This window comes from Triturus cristatus, chromosome 1_1 (genome assembly GCF_964204655.1).
Source record: "Triturus cristatus chromosome 1_1, aTriCri1.1, whole genome shotgun sequence".
Lineage (NCBI taxonomy): Eukaryota > Metazoa > Chordata > Amphibia > Caudata > Salamandridae > Triturus > Triturus cristatus.
Genome location: NC_140579.1, coordinates 273946466 through 273963509, shown reverse-complemented (window position 1 = coordinate 273963509; position 17044 = coordinate 273946466).

Genomic DNA, 17044 nt, shown 5'->3' with positions numbered 1-17044 from the left:
TCCCGCCCCTCTTGGAGCAAAATTCTGCAACCCTCTTCCTCTTCCTCTACCCCTCTCCACTTGCTGCAGTAACACTCGTGTTTTCAACTCTTTCGACTTTCTTTCTGTCTTATCCTTGCTCTCATTCTCCCGATGCTCATAATACTGAGCCATGCTTAGTATTGTGGAAGGCGTGGTGGTCGTCCAGGTACTCTCAGCTGCCTGTAACCGGGCCGATACCTCAGGTAGCAAATTGGTTACGAATCTATTAACAAATAAACGTACACCCCCCTCCGTTGCCAAGTCCTGTCCGCTGAAGTCAATGAATACTCCCTCAAACCTCGTGAAAAAATCAGATACACTCTCGTCCTTCTTTTGCTTACAGGCCGTCAGCTTGTCCCAATCTACTTTCCTGGGTGGGATCAACGAATGCATATAAGTTATTATTTTCTCAGGCAAGGTCAGTATCTCAGGTCGGGGCTTGTTCCCTGGTTTACGATCTCTATCCCAGTTTCTCAGTTGGTCCCATGTCCCACCAAATTCCGTAACATGGTCCTGGTCATGTACCTGGCGCCAAATGTCCACCGGTACTAATAAGGCAAAGAATAATTCAATATCTGCCAACGTCATTACTGCTGACGAGGCGGCCTTGGTTAGTTCCTTGTAATATGCGGTGGGGTTTTTTCTAGGATCTGGCAACTGGCTTTTTAGTGATAGTACCTCACTCCGCTTCCAGGGGGTATAGACTCATTGCTCCTGGAACCGGGCGTCTATTCCCGGGCGGGTAACGACACCGTGGGCATCCACCACTGCAGCAACTTCCGGATGGAAGATAGGGTGCACTTCTCGCATAGGAAACTGGGAGAATCCGGCGGGAGTGGCAAACTGCAAACGAGTTCTATAAGAAACCAAAGTCTGCACCTTCCCATACACCTCTTCCGGTGTCAACTGAGATTTGTGGACTTGATCAAGAATATCATATAATATAGCCGGAGCTTTCCCTTCCTGGTGTACCTGTTCCCACACAGAAATAAGACGGTTGGCCATATGCTCCAGGGCATGCTGTTGCATCACCGGTTCATAGTCTCTCATGGTACTCCAAATATCAGCAAGAGTATAAATGGGGTGTCGCATCCACTGGGAGGCTTGTGTGGCAATAGTTTCCCTTTCTTCCCTTCCCAAGGCAGAACGAGTGAACAACTTCCTACCCTCCGTTAGACTGGCCGGATGTATTGGAGTAGTCACAGCTGTTACCGGCGTAGTACTGGCGGAGGAGGAGGGCAGAACAGAAGGGGAAGACATTGACCCCGGCAACAGCTGAGGGGTCCCGGCTGCAGCTGCCGTCAATAAATTAGGCAGCATGGCCATAACTTCAGACACAGATGTCGGTAATCGGGAGAGGTTCGGCAGGGAGGGAGGGGTGGTAGTGGCCGGGGGAGCCGAAGCCGAGGCCCCCAGGGACATATTTGGGGCCGGGGCCGAGGCCCCTGACACCTCCGGATATATCCTCTGCGGTACATAAGGGGGTGGTGGCCTGGTGTCCAATAAATCCTCTATTTCATCTTCCGCATTCGGGCGGGTCACATAGCTCTTATCAACCTTTAATCTGAATTCGCGATTCATGCAATCCAATCCCTTTTCTACTCATTCTCGGTCATAGGCCATAGCTTTCTGAGTAACATTCTGTCCTGCCTTGGCTCTAGCTACTTTCTCTTCCCATATTCGCCGCTGTTTGGCCTCCTTCTGCCATGCAATTAGAGCATCGAACATGGCCTGCCTACTTCGCCTAGAAAACAGCTGTTCCTGTAGGAACGCAATTTTCTTCTCATCAAACGAACCCGTCTTAGGCCATCGTAACTCCTCATTTCCCTTGGTATACTTATGCCACAGAGTGCAGAACAACAACGGAGAGATCCCATGTTTGACATACATAAAATGGCTAGGACTGCCCTCCGGCGGGGCGGGTTGGCTCTCAGCTAGTCTGGAGTCACTTGTTCGACAGCAGCAGCCAAAACAATTCAATTTACTAAAACAGGACATTTTGGTTAGTTTTCAGACATGTATGCACAAAACAACAATCAACACGAATCATACACAACATACAATCGGTATCAGAGAACCAAGCCCGTCGACTCTGGTTCACAGTCCAAACACCAAACTGCACGCGGGATTCCGGCCACCCTCCTGGCTCACCACTAAGACCAGCCCCCAACGAGGACTTGCCCCGTCAGGAGTATGCCCTGTGGCTACCCAGTCTAGGTCGCGGGTCCTTCCACGTGCAATCTGTTTATAATCCTCCGGCGCGCCGTTTTTACTCAAATCAAATACAACCTGTACGTACTTCGAGTCAAACCACGGTAATGCTAACCCGATCAAGCAAGACACCACTCTCCGGTGCGTGCCTTTTAAATCAATGCACCGCTGTCCAGCACGAGCTTCAAACAAATGCAATCCGTGTTCAAAATCAAAAATGCATCGTTCTCAACGAATGCTCTTAAATCAATCAAATAACACACCGTCTTCAACGCGTGTTTTAACCAATAATGCACCGTTTATAACGCGTGCGTCAAATCAAATCAATACTCACCGGGTGCACCCAGATACGAATGTTCATTCTCCGCTGCCAACTCCTCCCGACCAAATCAGTCCATTTTCTGGGTTAAGCCCGTAGGACCCCGGTGAAGGGTAACTAGCAGCAGGGGACGTACCGAAAAGTCACGCAGGGTGGGAGAAATCCTCAGGCTCCTCACCCGCCAACCGGTCAGGACGCCCCCAATCCTACCACCCGAATAAGGGGGGGGGAAAAGACCCTTTCACGGGGGCCCTTCGTGGTCGCCAACTGTTGTGTCCAAATAATTATTCCAAGGGCCACACTTACCACTGGCCCGCAATATTATGCAAATTAAGGAGCAGTTGGCAACGTGGAAGGTTCAAACGTTTATTAGCCACCACAGAACTCTATATAGAGGAGCCTCGTCGATCCTCACCCATCAGGTGCGCCGAAGAAGACTGCTGGCTCCTTGACAGTAACACACTTTTATACATTATCAGTACAGCATACAAAACCTTATATGTGGAAAAGTACCAGTTAGTCCTGGCGCCCCTAATGAGCTCATGCCTATTTCTAGTTTCGGTTACACATAAAAAGGGTTACTATCTTTACAGAGAAGGTTGAAAGGGTGACTCCCTTCTCGTTCCAGGTCTAGAGGAATTTGCTTGATACTCCCTTTTAGCAGATGTGACCTTGCTTCTCAGCAACTCAGCCTGTCTCCTAATTAAATGCAAGGAAAGGGGGAAGCAGAGGGTGTGCGGAAAAGACCACGTGATTCCCAAGTGAGAGAGCCGCAATCCAAGATGGAGGCGGTTCGGTTCTCGGCCCTTTTTGTCGTGCTAAACATAATTGGGGATTTTGAACCGTTTAATACACCATAACTAGTCAAACTATCATTAGATATACTGCCCTAATCATATCGTAGTGCCTTGAATACCTCATATGCACCCACCCCTCATATGTCTGGGCACTGCTGGGAGTGATCTGCACCCACCCCTCACATGTCTCTGGGCACTGCTGGTATTCCTCTGCACCCACCCCTCACATGTCTCTGTCCACTGCTAGGAGTCCTCTGCACCCACCCCTCAAATGTCTCTGTCCACTGCTGGGAGTCCTCTGCACCCACCCCTCACATGTGTCTGTCCACTGCTGGGAGTCCTCTGCACCCACCCCTCACATGTCTCTGTTCACTGCTGGGAGTGATATGCACCCACCCCTCATATGTCTGTCCACTGCTGGGAGTCCTCTGCACCCACCCCTCACATGTCTCTGTCCACTGCTGGGAGTGATATGCACCCACCCCTCATATGTCTGTCCACTGCTGGGAGTCCTCTGCACCCACCCCTCACATGTCTCTGTCCACTGCTGGGAGTGATATGCACCCACCCCTCATATGTCTGGGCACTGCTGGGAGTGATATGCACCCACCCCTCATATGTCTGTCCACTGCTGGGAGTCCTCTGCACCGACCCCTCACATGTCTCTGTCCACTGCTGGGAGTGATATCCACCCACCCCTCACATGTCTCTGGGCACTGTTGGTATTCCTCTGCACCCACCCCTCACATGTCTCTGTCCACTGCTGGGAGTCCTCTGCACCCACCCCTCACATGTCTCTGTCCACTGCTGGGAGTCCTCTGCATCCATCCCTCACATCTCTCTGTCCACTGCTAGGAGTCCTCTGCACCCACCCCTCACATGTGTCTCTCCACTGCTGGGAGTCCTCTGCACCCACCCCTCACATGTGTCTGTCCACTGCTGGGAGTCCTCTGCACCCACCCCTCACATGTCTCTGTCCACTGCTGGGAGCAATATGCACCCACCCCTCATATGTCTGTCCACTGCTGGGAGTCCTCTTCACCCACCCCTCACATGTCTCTGTCCACTGCTGGGAGCGATATGCACCCACCCCTCATATGTCTGTCCACTGCTGGGAGTCCTCTGCACCCACCCCTCACATGTCTCTGTCCACTGCTGGGATTCCTCTGCACCCACCCCTCACATGTGTCTGTCCACTGCTGGGAGTCCTCTGCACCCACCCCTTACATGTCTCTGTCCACTGCTGGGAGTGATATGCTCCCACCCCTCATATGTCTGGGCACTGCTGGGAGTGATCTGCACCCACCCCTCACATGTCTCTGTCCACTGCTGGGAGTCCTCTGCACCCACCCCTCACAATGTGTCTGTCCACTGCTGGGAGTCCTCTGCACCCACCCCTCACATGTCTCTGTCCACTGCTGGGAGTGATATGCACCCACCCCTCATATGTCTGGGCACTACTGGGAGTGATCTGCACCCACCCCTTACATGTTTCTGGGCACTGCTGGTATTCCTCTGCACCCACCCCTCACATGTCTCTGTCCACTGCTGGGAGTCCTCTGCACCCACCCCTCACATGTCTCTGTCCACTGCTGGGAGTCCTTTGCACCCACCCCTCACATGTCTCTGTCCACTGCTGGGAGTCCTCTGCACCCACCCCTCACATGTGTATGTCCACTGCTGGAAGTCCTCTGCACCCACCCCTCACATGTCTCTGTCCACTGCTGGGAGTGATATGCACCCACCCCTCATATGACTGTCCACTGCTGGGAGTCCTCTGCACCCACCCCTCACATGTCTCTGTCCACTGCTGGGAGTCTTCTGCACCCACCCCTCACATGTCTCTGTCCACTGCTGGGAGTCCTCTGCACCCACCCCTCACATGTGTCTGTCAACTGCTGGGAGTCCTCTGAACCCACCCCTCACATATCTCTGTCCACTGCTGGGAGTAATATACACCCACCCCTCATTTGTCTGGGCACTGCTGGGAGTGATCTGCACCCACCCCTCACATGTCTCTGTCCACTGCTGGGAGTCCTCTGCACCCACCCCTCACATGTGTCTGTCCACTGCTGTGAGTCCTCTGCACCCACCCCTCACATGTCTCTGTCCACTGCTGCGAGTGATATGCACCCACCCCTCATATGTCTGGGCACTACTGGAAGTGATCTGCACCCACCCCTTACATGTTTCTGGGCACTGCTGGTATTCCTCTGCACCCACCCCTCACATGTCTCTGTCCACTGCTGGGAGTCCTCTGCACCCACCCCTCACATGTCTCTGTCCACTGCTGGGAGTCCTTTGCACCCACCCCTCACATGTCTCTGTCCACTGCTGGGAGTCCTCTGCACCCACCCCTCACATGTGTCTGTTGTTAGACCCGGCCCTCGTAACATAGTCAGACCTGTCCCCTGCACCTCACACCAGCCCCGAGCCCACGGCCTAGCCGATCCTTCCCACCAGAACACACACACCCGATCCGGACTTCCCCCGTCCGTGGCCTTCCTCCTTCGGCCACCCCGGGCCCGCGTGCCCACTTCATGCACCAAGATGGCCGCCCGGCCCCAGCGCGACCCTAGCCTATAGGCGCCACTCCGGCTGGAGGACATCGCGCTCCCCTTGGGATGAGAAAGGGAGGAGCAGTTTCCATCACACCTCTGCGCTTCCCTGGGAAGGTGGGTTTCGATCGACCCGCCGGCCTCCCCGAGGGCTGGCTCCACGCCTGCTGGGTGTCTGGGGCTCCTCCTGACCCGGCCCTGGAAGGATCAAAGGACAATGGCAGGAAACCCCCAACAAGCGACCCCCAGGTGACAAGACCCCTGCCTGCACAGACTCCGGACATCAAAGAGGAGTCGCCTTATAACAAGGGGTGCTCTGGGACTGTCCGGCAGATTCGCCTTGGAAACACCTGAGCCCTGCTGAGTGACTCGCGGCTCCCTGAAGATCGTCAGACCTCCGAACTTGTGCCTGAGCCCTGCTGAGTGACTCGCGCCTCCCTGAAGATCGTAAGACCCCCGAACTTGTGCTTGAGCCCTGCTGAGTGACTCGCGACTCCCTGAAGATCTTCAGACCTCCGAACTTGTGCCTGAGCCCTGCTGAGTGACTCGCGGCTCCCTGAAGATCGTAAGACCCCCGAACTTGTGCTTGAGCCCTGCTGAGTGACTCGCGGCTCCCTGAAGATCGTAAGACTTCCGAACTCGCGCTCGAGCCCTGCTGAGTAACCCGCGGCTCCCACAGACTCTCTTGGTCCCGCCGGACCCCACGACGACAAGCGTATCCCCCAGCTCGAGGATTGTGAGCTGTGCGCCGGGTACGATCCTGCATTTGATCCATATCCCCAAAGACTGTCCCGCTACCTCCTATCCCCCCTCCAAGACTTGGTGTATATATTTTGCCTTGCTGATCATAAAGATCCTACCACTCCGATCTGATAAAGATTTGCTCTTAAGAACTCCTCGTGTGGTGTCTCTCTGTCGTGTGGTGCCGAGTGTGCGATCCTAGATACGAGGTTCCTCCCCTGAGGAGTCTCCCGCCAGCGCCCAGCTACGATACCTCGAGGGTGGGTCTCAGGGTAGTCAGGGCCCCCTCCGGGCCCCTCTGAGGTCGCCTTCTAACATTGGTGGCAAGCGACGGGATTCGGGCCCATAATCTAGAGATCGTACCGTGAACGGCTGACGCACTACCGACAAAGATGGAAGAAGGAAATGCCATGGTTCTCATAGAAAACGACGCCAGTACCGTGTTCCAGGTGGAGCAGCTGGAAGAGTACACTCACAAAGAACTAAAGCAATTCTGTAAGGAACTCAGAATCGCTACCACTGGTCTCAACACCAAAGAAGATATGCAAAAGGCACTGAAAGCTTGGGTGGATTCTGGAGCATCCCTCCCAGAAGGAGCGGGGGAGCCCCACAACGAAGCTGGACCCTCCCAAGGAGAACGCAGCAGCAACCATGTGCGAGGCTTCGTACCAGACGGGGGCCTATCCCCGGAGGAACTCGCAGACAGAGAAAAAAGTCGCCATCACGAGCTCGAATTAGCCAAACTCAAAATTGAGGGCGAGTTGAAATTAGCCGAGAAAAAGCTAGCAGTAGAACAGTTGCGAGTACAAGGAGAACTAGAAGAGAAGAAACTCCAACGAGAACAGGAGGGAAGGAGACTTCAACTGGAACATGAACGCAGCCTGAAGGAAATAGAACTGAAAGCAAGAAGCGAAGAAGCGCGGCCCCCGGGGAACCGGGAGGCGGCCGCCCAAACGGAGCAGAAGGTCCACATCCCCAAGGATGTGGTCAAAGAATATTACAAAAATGATGAAATTCAGCAGTGGTTCCGGGCCTACGAGGTCGCCATGACCTCCCATCGGGTCCCGCAGAAGGATTGGGGGGCTGGGTTATGGGGACGAATACTGAGCGAAGGGAGAGACACCCTGCTCGACCTACCCACCTCCATGCAGACCTCCTATGAACACATGAAAGCGGCCCTCCTCACAAGGTACGGCCTCACCCCGGAGATGTACCGCCAGCGGTTCCGGGACTGCAGGAAGATCCCGGGTACCACCTGGGTGGAATATGTGAATTTCTTCAGCCGCGCCTTTGATGGGTGGATCAAGGGCAGCAAGGCAACCACCCTGGAAGAACTAACCGACCTTATGTTGTGGGAACACCTGGCTGCCAACTGCTTTGTGGAACTACGCCAGCATCTGCTCGACAGCAAGCTCACGGACCCAAGAAAGCTGGCTGTCGAGGCGGATCGCTGGACCAACACCCGGGTCTCCCGGGACCCTGTAGGAGAGTACCCCCGAGCCAGTCAGGGACCACCCCGCCAGCGAGGGGGGGGAAACCAGGGAGGGCAGAGAGAGTCCCAGGCTAGTCCCCCGAAGTCCCAACCTCCACCTTTCCCGGCACCCCCACCAGCTGTATCCGGCCCCCCCCTTAGACGGGGGCACCGGGTAACCATCACTTGTTTCCGTTGCCAGAAGCCCGGGCATTACGCCAACGACCCTGAATGCCCCATGGCCCCACGCACCACCCAGGCAGCACCCCCTGCTAGACAGATAGCCAATATAGCCCTGGGGGAGGAGGTTGAGGAGGCCGAGGAGTGGGAACCCGCCGCTATGGCCCTAGTATCCTTAGGAGATAGAGAGATGGTCCCTGGGAGCCTCCTGCCCTCTAACACAAAGAAATATGGGCAGCTCGTAACGATCAATGGCCACCAAGTAGAAGCCCTCCGTGACACCGGGGCCAGCATCACCGGTGTCCTCAGCCATTTAGTACACAAAGACCAGGTCCTCCCCAACGTATTTTGCCCAGTAATTTCAGCCGACAACACAGAAAGCCTATGTAAGGTAGCCCTGGTGCCCTTTGAGTGGGGAGGGGTGGTCGGTAAACTGAAGGTCGCAGTGAGAACCTCCCAGCCCGTCTACTGTCTCCTGAGGAACGACCTGGAAAGTTCCCCCTGGGGACAAGTTGAGCGCAAGACCCACCTAGGGATGATGGGCCTCCCTGAGTGGGTGTGCGCCACCACTCGATCCATGGCGGCTCGACTGACCCCCCTGAGGGAAGTCGACGACGCCCCGACCCCTGAAGATAGGATGGTCCCGTACGAGGGTCCCCCCATCCCCCCACCAGAAGAGTCGATCGCCAGTGACGAACCCCCGCCTTCCGACTCCACCCCAGTCACCGAGTTAGGCGATCTGCCCGAATTAGCCCAGTGGCGCCACGAGGGGGGCCCCTCCCGAGAGGAGTTCTGCCGAGAGCAGGCTACCTGTCCCTCCCTGGTCGGGCCCCGGCAACAGGCAGAGGCCCAGGCCGCAGGCGACCAGACGGGGACGCACCGGGTGTATTGGGAGAATGACCTTTTGTACAGCGAACAGAAGTCGGTGGAGCTAGGGTCCGGCCGGGTGCTGGTGGTACCCCTACGCTTCCGAAACCTCCTCCTGGGCTTGGCCCACGACGTTCCCCTCGCAGGCCACTTGGGTCAGGACAAAACATACAGTCGCCTCGTGACTCACTTCTACTGGCCCAGAATGAAAGCGGATGTGGAAGCCCACTGCAAGTCCTGTCCCACGTGCCAGGCCAGTGGGAAGAGTGGAGGGAAGCGCAAGGCACCCCTCCAACCCTTCCCTGTCGTCAGTACCCCTTTTGAGCGGGTCGGGATCGACATTGTAGGACCTCTGGACCCCCCAACTTCCCAGGGGCACCGGTTCATCCTCGTCCTGGTGGACCATGCCACCTGTTACCCTGAGGCCATCCCCCTGCGTACCGTCACGGCCCCCGTGGTGGGCCGGGCGTTGATTGAATCTTCTCCCGCATGGGTTTTCCCCGCGAGGTCGTGAGCGATCGCAGTACCAACTTTATCTCCCGATACATGAGGTCCTTATGACAACAGTGCGGGGTGTCCTACAAGTTCACCACCCCGTACCACCCCCAAGGAAACGGCCTGGTAGAGCGGTTTAACCGGACTCTGAAGGGGATGATCGCGGGCCTGGAAGAGCCCCTCAGGCGTAAGTGGGACCTCCTGCTCCCCTGCCTCCTATTCGCATACCGAGAGGTTCCCCAGAAATCCTTGGGTTTCAGCCCATTTGAGTTACTCTATGGGCACCCCGTCAGGGGGCCCCTCAGCCTGGTAAAGGAAGAGTGGGAGGCGGCGCCCCGAGGCCCCCCCCGAGACGTGTTCCGTTACGTCCTGACCCTCCGAAATCAGACTAGGAGGTTCCGGGAGATGGCAGAGGCCAACCTGGAGGCGAGTCAGGAGGAGATGAAGCGCTGGTACGACCAGAACGCCGCGTTAGTCGAGTTTCAGCCGGGCCAGCTGGTGTGGGTCATGGCCCCCGTGAAACCCTGCGCTCTCCAGGATAAATGGACCGGGCCCTTCAAAGTAGTTGAGCGGAAGAGCCCGGTCACGTACTTGGTAGACGTCCAGTCACCCTGGGACCCCCTCCGGGTCCTCCACGTGAACCGCCTCAAGCCCCACTTTGTGCGGACGGAGCTGAGCCTCCTACTGGCCACTGATGACGGGTCCGAAGAAGAGTCAGATCCTCTCCCTGATCTTCTGTGCACCAAGGAGAAGGACGGCTCCGTAGAGGAAGTGAACCTCTCTCCGTCTCTCACTCCCCAGCAACGTGAGGATTGCCGCCAGCTCCTAGGGCAGTTTCCGGACCTTTTCTCCCTGGTCCCCAAGGTCACCGACTGGTGTGTCCATGATGTGGATACCGGGGACAGCCCACCAGTGAGACACCGAGCCTACCGAGTCCCTGATCGGGTCCGGTCCTGTATCCAAGCCGAAGTCTCGAAAATGTTGTCCCTAGGCGTGATCGAACCCTCAGACAGCCCCTGGGCCAGCCCCGTGGTCCTGGTCCCAAAAGCAGCTGCCCCCGGGGTCGCCCCGGAACTCCGCTTCTGCGTGGACTACCGGGGACTCAATGAAGTCACCCGAGCCGATGCCCACCTCATTCCCCGAGCCGACGAGCTCATTGACCGGCTCGGGGCTGCTCGATTCCTCAGCACCTTCGATCTCACCTGCGGCTACTGGCAAATTGCGCTCACAGAGGGAGCCAAGGAGCGGTCCGCCTTCTCCACCCCGGATGGGCACTATCGCTTTCGCGTGATGCCCTTCGGGATGAAAAATGCCCCGGCCACCTTCCAGCGACTGGTAAATAGAGTCCTGGCCGGGCTGGAAAAATTCAGCGCTGCATATCTCGACGATATTGCAGTTTTTAGTTCCGAATGGAGTGAGCACCTCCAGCACCTCCGGAGGGTGCTAACCGCCCTACGCCAGGCGGGCCTCACCGTGAAAGCCAGCAAATGCCAGATTGGGCAAGGTTCGGTAACCTACCTGGGGCACCAGGTCGGGAGCGGGCAGGTCGCCCCTCTACAGCCCAAAATCGACGCCATCCTAGCATGGGAACCCCCCACTACCCAAACAGAGGTCCGAGCCTTTCTGGGCCTCACGGGCTACTACCGGAGATTCATCCGGAATTACGGCAGCCTGGTCGGTCCCCTCACGGGACTCACGTCCAAGAAGCAGCCCAAGAAGGTGCAGTGGTCCCCTGCCTGCCAAGAGGCGTTCAATGCCCTGAAAACGGCCATGTGTACGGCCCCCGTCCTCCAGGCCCCCGACTACTCCAGAGAGTTTGTGTACAAACTGATGCCTCCGAGCATGGCATCGGGGCAGTCCTCTCCCAGGTAAATGACCAGGGTCTAGACCAGCCCGTGGCCTTCCTCAGCCGAAGGCTATTGCCCCGGGAACAGAGATGGAGTACCATCGAGCGCGAGGCGTTCGCCGTAGTCTGGGCCCTCAAGAAACTACGCCCTTACCTGTTCGGCACCCATTTCAGGGTCCAAACCAACCATCGCCCCTTGCGATGGCTCATGCAGATGCGAGGAGAAAACCCCAAGCTTCTGCGGTGGTCAATCTCCCTCCAGGGGATGGATTTCACCGTGGAACATCGCCCTGGTACGGACCACGCCAACGCCGATGGCCTCTCCCGATTCTTCCGCCTCAGCGAAGAGAACCCCCAAGAAGATGGGTAGTTCTCTCCGGCTTTCAGCTGGGGGGGGACGCGTGTTAGACCCGGCCCTCGTAACATAGTCAGACCTGACCCCTGCACCTCACACCAGCCCCGAGCCCACGGCCTAGCCGATCCTTCCCACCAGAACACACACACCCGACCCGGACTTCCCCCGTCCGTGGCCTTCCTCCTTCGGCCACCCCGGGCCCGCTAGCCCACTTCATGCACCAAGATGGCCGCCCGGCCCCAGCGCGACCCTAGCCTATAGGCGCCACTCCGGCTGGAGGACATCGCGCTCCCCTTGGGATGAGAAAGGGAGGAGTAGTGTTGGACTTGGCCCTTCTGGCAGGTTCACCCCTGAACTTTTTTTGCTTTTTACTGGTGACTTGGTGTGGTGATTTTTTGGTTTCTACGCACTTTCCCTGTGTCCCAGGGTAAAGTGCGTGCGCGCTCTGAGTGCATGTGGTGAGAAAGGCCTGCCCTCCCATAGGAATGCATGGGGAATGTATGTGTCCCTAGTAGTTCCTGATGCGTGGGGTGGGCAGGCCCGAGTTTGGTATGTGCGGACTCGTGGGAGTGAATGCTGCGCGATGATGTGTGCGGCGTGCATGTACCTAGTGTGGAAGTGCCACTTCTAGAAGTGGGCACTTCTGTGTGCAGTGTGTCTGTCGCGTGATTGGCTGGTCATATCATGTGACGGGCTAGGGATTCCCCAGAGTCAGGATGAGTCACCCAGTGGTGAATGGGGAGATCAGCAGCTAGATGGGTGGGAGGAGTACACCTGGGTCCTGAATAGGGCAGGGTTTTCCACACACAATGCTGGCTCCGCCCCCTGTGGTGCGACTGACGACCCTAGCTCTGCCAGTGAATAGGGTGAGGGGCTGAGCACATCAAGGGTGCTCCCCAACCAGCTGCGACTGGTTTTCCCCCTCACCCTGAACCAAGAACAAAGACTTTTACTGTATAAAAAGGGGCTGTGTCCCCTTACAATTTGTTCTACTTTGGATCCTGACAGGAGGGGGCTGCTGCTGCTGGAGGCCAGGAGGAACCGCCACTTGGGATTGCCTCCCTGCCCTGGAGGGCCCAGTGAGCTGGCCCCTGGCCCAGCCTGGCCCCCTGCCTACCTTCCCAGGGACTTTGCTGGACTTTGCGCTTGTTGGTGTCCCTAAAGCGCCTGGAAGCGCCTTTTCATTCACTTATAGCGCTAGGAGCGCTTTAATTGGGGCCAGCAGCGCGGTGCTGCAATTACCAGCGAGGGAACCCCGACGTAGGGATTCCCTGCTATTTTTGCGACATTCGAAGCAGGTGCCCACCCCGCATTGTGTGCTTGTTGGCGGGTGCCCACCCCGCTGATTTAAGTATTCCTACGGCGGGTGCCCACCCCGCCGTATAGTGCATACCGAGGGAGCCCACCCCTCTTATCACCGGAGAAATCACCGCGGCAGCCCGGTTCTCAAACAGGAAGTCAGGCAATCTGTGAGGGACGTGGGCGTGGTCTAAAACAGGAAGCGGACGGGAGCCTACCCCGCGCTCCTGTGACGGAGATCAGGAAGAGGACCGTCAGCCTAGAGTCCGGACGGAGGGCGGGAGCCTACCCCGCCTCCGTCGGTGAAAGAGAGCCCTGCGTCGCCCGGAGGAAGCCAGCGCGCTCCAGGGAGTGGTGCCGGCATCCAAAGAGTGCCCGAGTTCCAGGGCGGGACCTGAGCCTTCGCCCCGGTGAGTGGTGTCGGGAACTCCTGAGTCCCAGAGGGGGACTCCATCGTGGTGCTGCCGGTGAGTGGGGCTCAGCCACTGGGTGGTTGGGGGTGTGTCGGGGCACGCTTCTCGGTGCCCGCCCCCCCCCTATCGAAGTCCGGGACGGGGAGCGCCGTCCTCGTTCCCCATCCCCGCTGCCCCGCCTGACAGTGGGCAGCGGCAGCCGTGTGCAGAAAAGCATCATCTTCGAGTCCAAAGGGACTCCAACAGTTGGGGCCATTGTGTTTCAGAGTCCAGAGGGACTCCAACATTAGGGGCATAGTTGTATTTGAGCGCTCCTGCGCTTCAACGCTACGGGGGCATTTCTCCCTGTCTCAAGCCCAGAAGGGCTACCGCCAAAGGGGGCATATTCGTTTTAGAGCTCAGTGTAGCTCCAACATACGGGGGCACATGTGTTCTGAGAGCCTAGAAGGCTCCCATGTTTGACCCATCATTTGGCTAGAGCCCAGAGAGGCTCCAACGCGTGGCCTACACCATTCAGAGCCCAGACAGGCTCCAACGACTCCCATAAGTGTTCTAAGGGCCCCGAGGTGCCCAGGCCCCAGTCCCTACAGCTGCCCAGCACTTAGTGGGCAGCTGCAACGTTTAGGTTGGGGCCTCTGTGTTTTAGCTTGCGCAGCTTGCGCAGCCGCGCCCTGACTTTGCTGGGACATAGGGCGTCCTAGCCCCGACAAGGCCAGTTGGCCTAGGGACTGCCACAGGTGGTGGCGAATGTGAGTTTTGCGCTATTGTTCCTTTCCTGCACCTCTGAATGTGTTTATGCGTCATGTGCTTTGCTTTACACCGCTGAATGTATTTTATGCATCATGTGTTTCCCTTGTTCTACACCTCTGAATGTGATGCATCATGTGTAAAGTGCGTTTACCCCTACAGGTATTGTGATACTTAGGTGGTTGTTTGCTTTCTCCTAGTACAGGTGGTGCTAGTGAGGTCCTGATTCCCTGCGCAATATTTTCCTAAGGTGGTTAGGGTTGCGTAGGTGGTACTTACCTGATACCAGTAGTTACTGGTTGTGTGCTACATATGTTATTTTGTACTACAGTATTATTCCTATGTTCTAAAAAGTGCTAATTCCTGACAGTGGTCCAGGTGGCCCTGTCCCCTGTATATATAATCCCTTGTAAATTCTGCCCGTGCCTGTTGGCACATTGTAGAGTGTGTGTTTTTATCTAATGTGTTGTGTATAATACAAAGGCTATTTTTATAGAATACCTTGTGTGGAGTTTCCTTTGTGGTGGGCCTTGGGTGTTGTTGCTGGGTGCGCGCGCAAACACTTTACACATCGCCTCAGGGATAAGCCTGACTGCTCGTGCCAAGCTACCAAGGGGTTGAGCAGGGGTTATCTTTGGCGTGTAACTCCCCAGCCCTGACTAGAGTGGTGGTTTCTGTCTGGCTTTGGCGCAAGCCCTAGCCAACCAGAAATCGCCATTTCTAACATTGGTGATCAGCGGTGGGATTTGGACTTACGTTTGCGCTGTACCGCAGCGGCAACTGGCCGCACTACAAAACTCTGCATTTAGATAAATCACATGGTATAGGGATTATTGTTCTAAGTTTGTTTTTAATTGTCATTTCTTTGGAAATGTGGTTTTGTGCACTGTGAGTTAGGTGTCCCTAGCTCGGGAGGGTAGATCATCCCCCTTAGTGCATTGTGTTTCTGGATTCACCAGAGGGTGGGATCCAGTGGTGGCAGCGTAATAGTGTCCAGTACATTTGTCCCCCGCCCTGCGCCCAGAGTTGGTACCTGTGTCACGTGGTGGTCAGGTTGAGGAATCAGGGGTGGTAGAAACTGCCTTACCAGTCCAAGGGGAGGGTTGGGTGTGGATGAGTGGTGTGTGGCACTAGGCAAGTGAGTGTGAGTTCTCTGGGATAGAGAGCTTGCTGAATCCTTTGCGAATTGTGTACTCCTGTGTTAAGCTCAGACCCCTAGGTTCCCTGTGTGATCTTTTCTCAAGAACGTCCGCCAAAATGGAGCCAGCTTTTGATTTCGGTGATCTGTTTGGGTACAGTATGTTGGAGTTGGTAAGGTTCTGTGAAGAGAGAGACATAGGGGTGGATGAGTCAGACTCTCAGTCCGAACTTAGAAGCAGCCTGATCCTATGGCAAAAGGGTCAATGGGGTCTTGAGCGCAGTAGGATAAGGGCCCGGGCCTCACACCAGGAGGGTGGTGGGTCTGTAGGGAGCCCTGAAGATTTAGAAGAGGAGGAAGGAAGTAACCTGACAGGGACGCCAGTAGATAGTGGAGACCCCATAGATAGGGAGTCCCTTGCTGGGTCCAGTGTCAGGAGCAGCACCCCATCCCTTTCCCTGTCCCCAGAGGAGTGGGTAGATAGGAGGGAAGAAAGGGAGCATCAGCTGGCCATGGAGAAGCTCAGGACAGAGCATGCCAAGCTGGAGACCGAGAGGGTCTTAGCTCAGAAACAGATGGCGGAGGCTGAGCGGGCCTTTGCCACAGAGAAATTAGCTCTGGAGGGTAAGTTGTCCCCTGAGCGCAGTTCTAGTTGTCTGGGCTCCCCAGGGAGGGTTGAGTCCAGTGGTGACAGCGAGATAAAGTCCAGTGCAGGAAGTCCCATTCCCAGTTTACCCAGTCTGGTACCTGTTTCCCAAGAAGAGGAGTATAGGTTGAAATTCAGGGGCAGTAGGAAGCTGTCTCACCAGTCTTGGGACACGTTTGTGGGTGAATGCGAGGATGCACTGGATGATTGGGTAAGAGTAAACACGAAACGGGATTTTGAAGGACTGTATGCTCTGGTTATCAAAGAGCAGCTACTCAGTAGTTTTTACCCCGGGTTGCGCCAACACCTGTTGGGATATTACGATTTGGATGCTTGGGACCTTGCAAAAAGAGCAGACCGATGGGAAGGGGTCCCAAGTTCTGATGAGGAATGGGAGAGTGATTCCAACAGTAGCGGTTCAGAGATCCTCCAGCCCAGCGTGGTGGAGGAGGCTCAGTGTAGCCCAGCTAGGTCCCCGGATAGCGAGGAGGGTGTAGGGGCTTACGGCCTGGCTCAGTGGAGCGGGAGTAAGTGGGTGACCGAGGGTCCCCAGACGCACGAAACCCTGCCTCATGACTTGGATGGTTTCATGAGGGAACACCAAGTCTGGGACCTAGGCTGTCCTGTTAGTCCATTTGAGGAGGATCACCTAGTGTATGGAGGACCTGGAGCGTCTGTAAATAAAGCTCCAGTGGTTCTGATGTCTGGCAGTACCGCTCCAGTAGGGAGGGTACAGAAGTCCAGCGAGAGGAGTGGCATGGGGCGGTGTTCCCCGGTGGAGGAGCCAGTGGGTCAGGGACCAGCCAGGAGGGCTGAGTCTCCTCGAGGTGACCATGGTGACCACACGTCTGTCCTGGGGGATCTTCGCGCACTGTCAGGTGGACAGGGGACGGGAGATCTGCGCCAGGCAGACTGTCATGCAACATATGAGGCATATGTT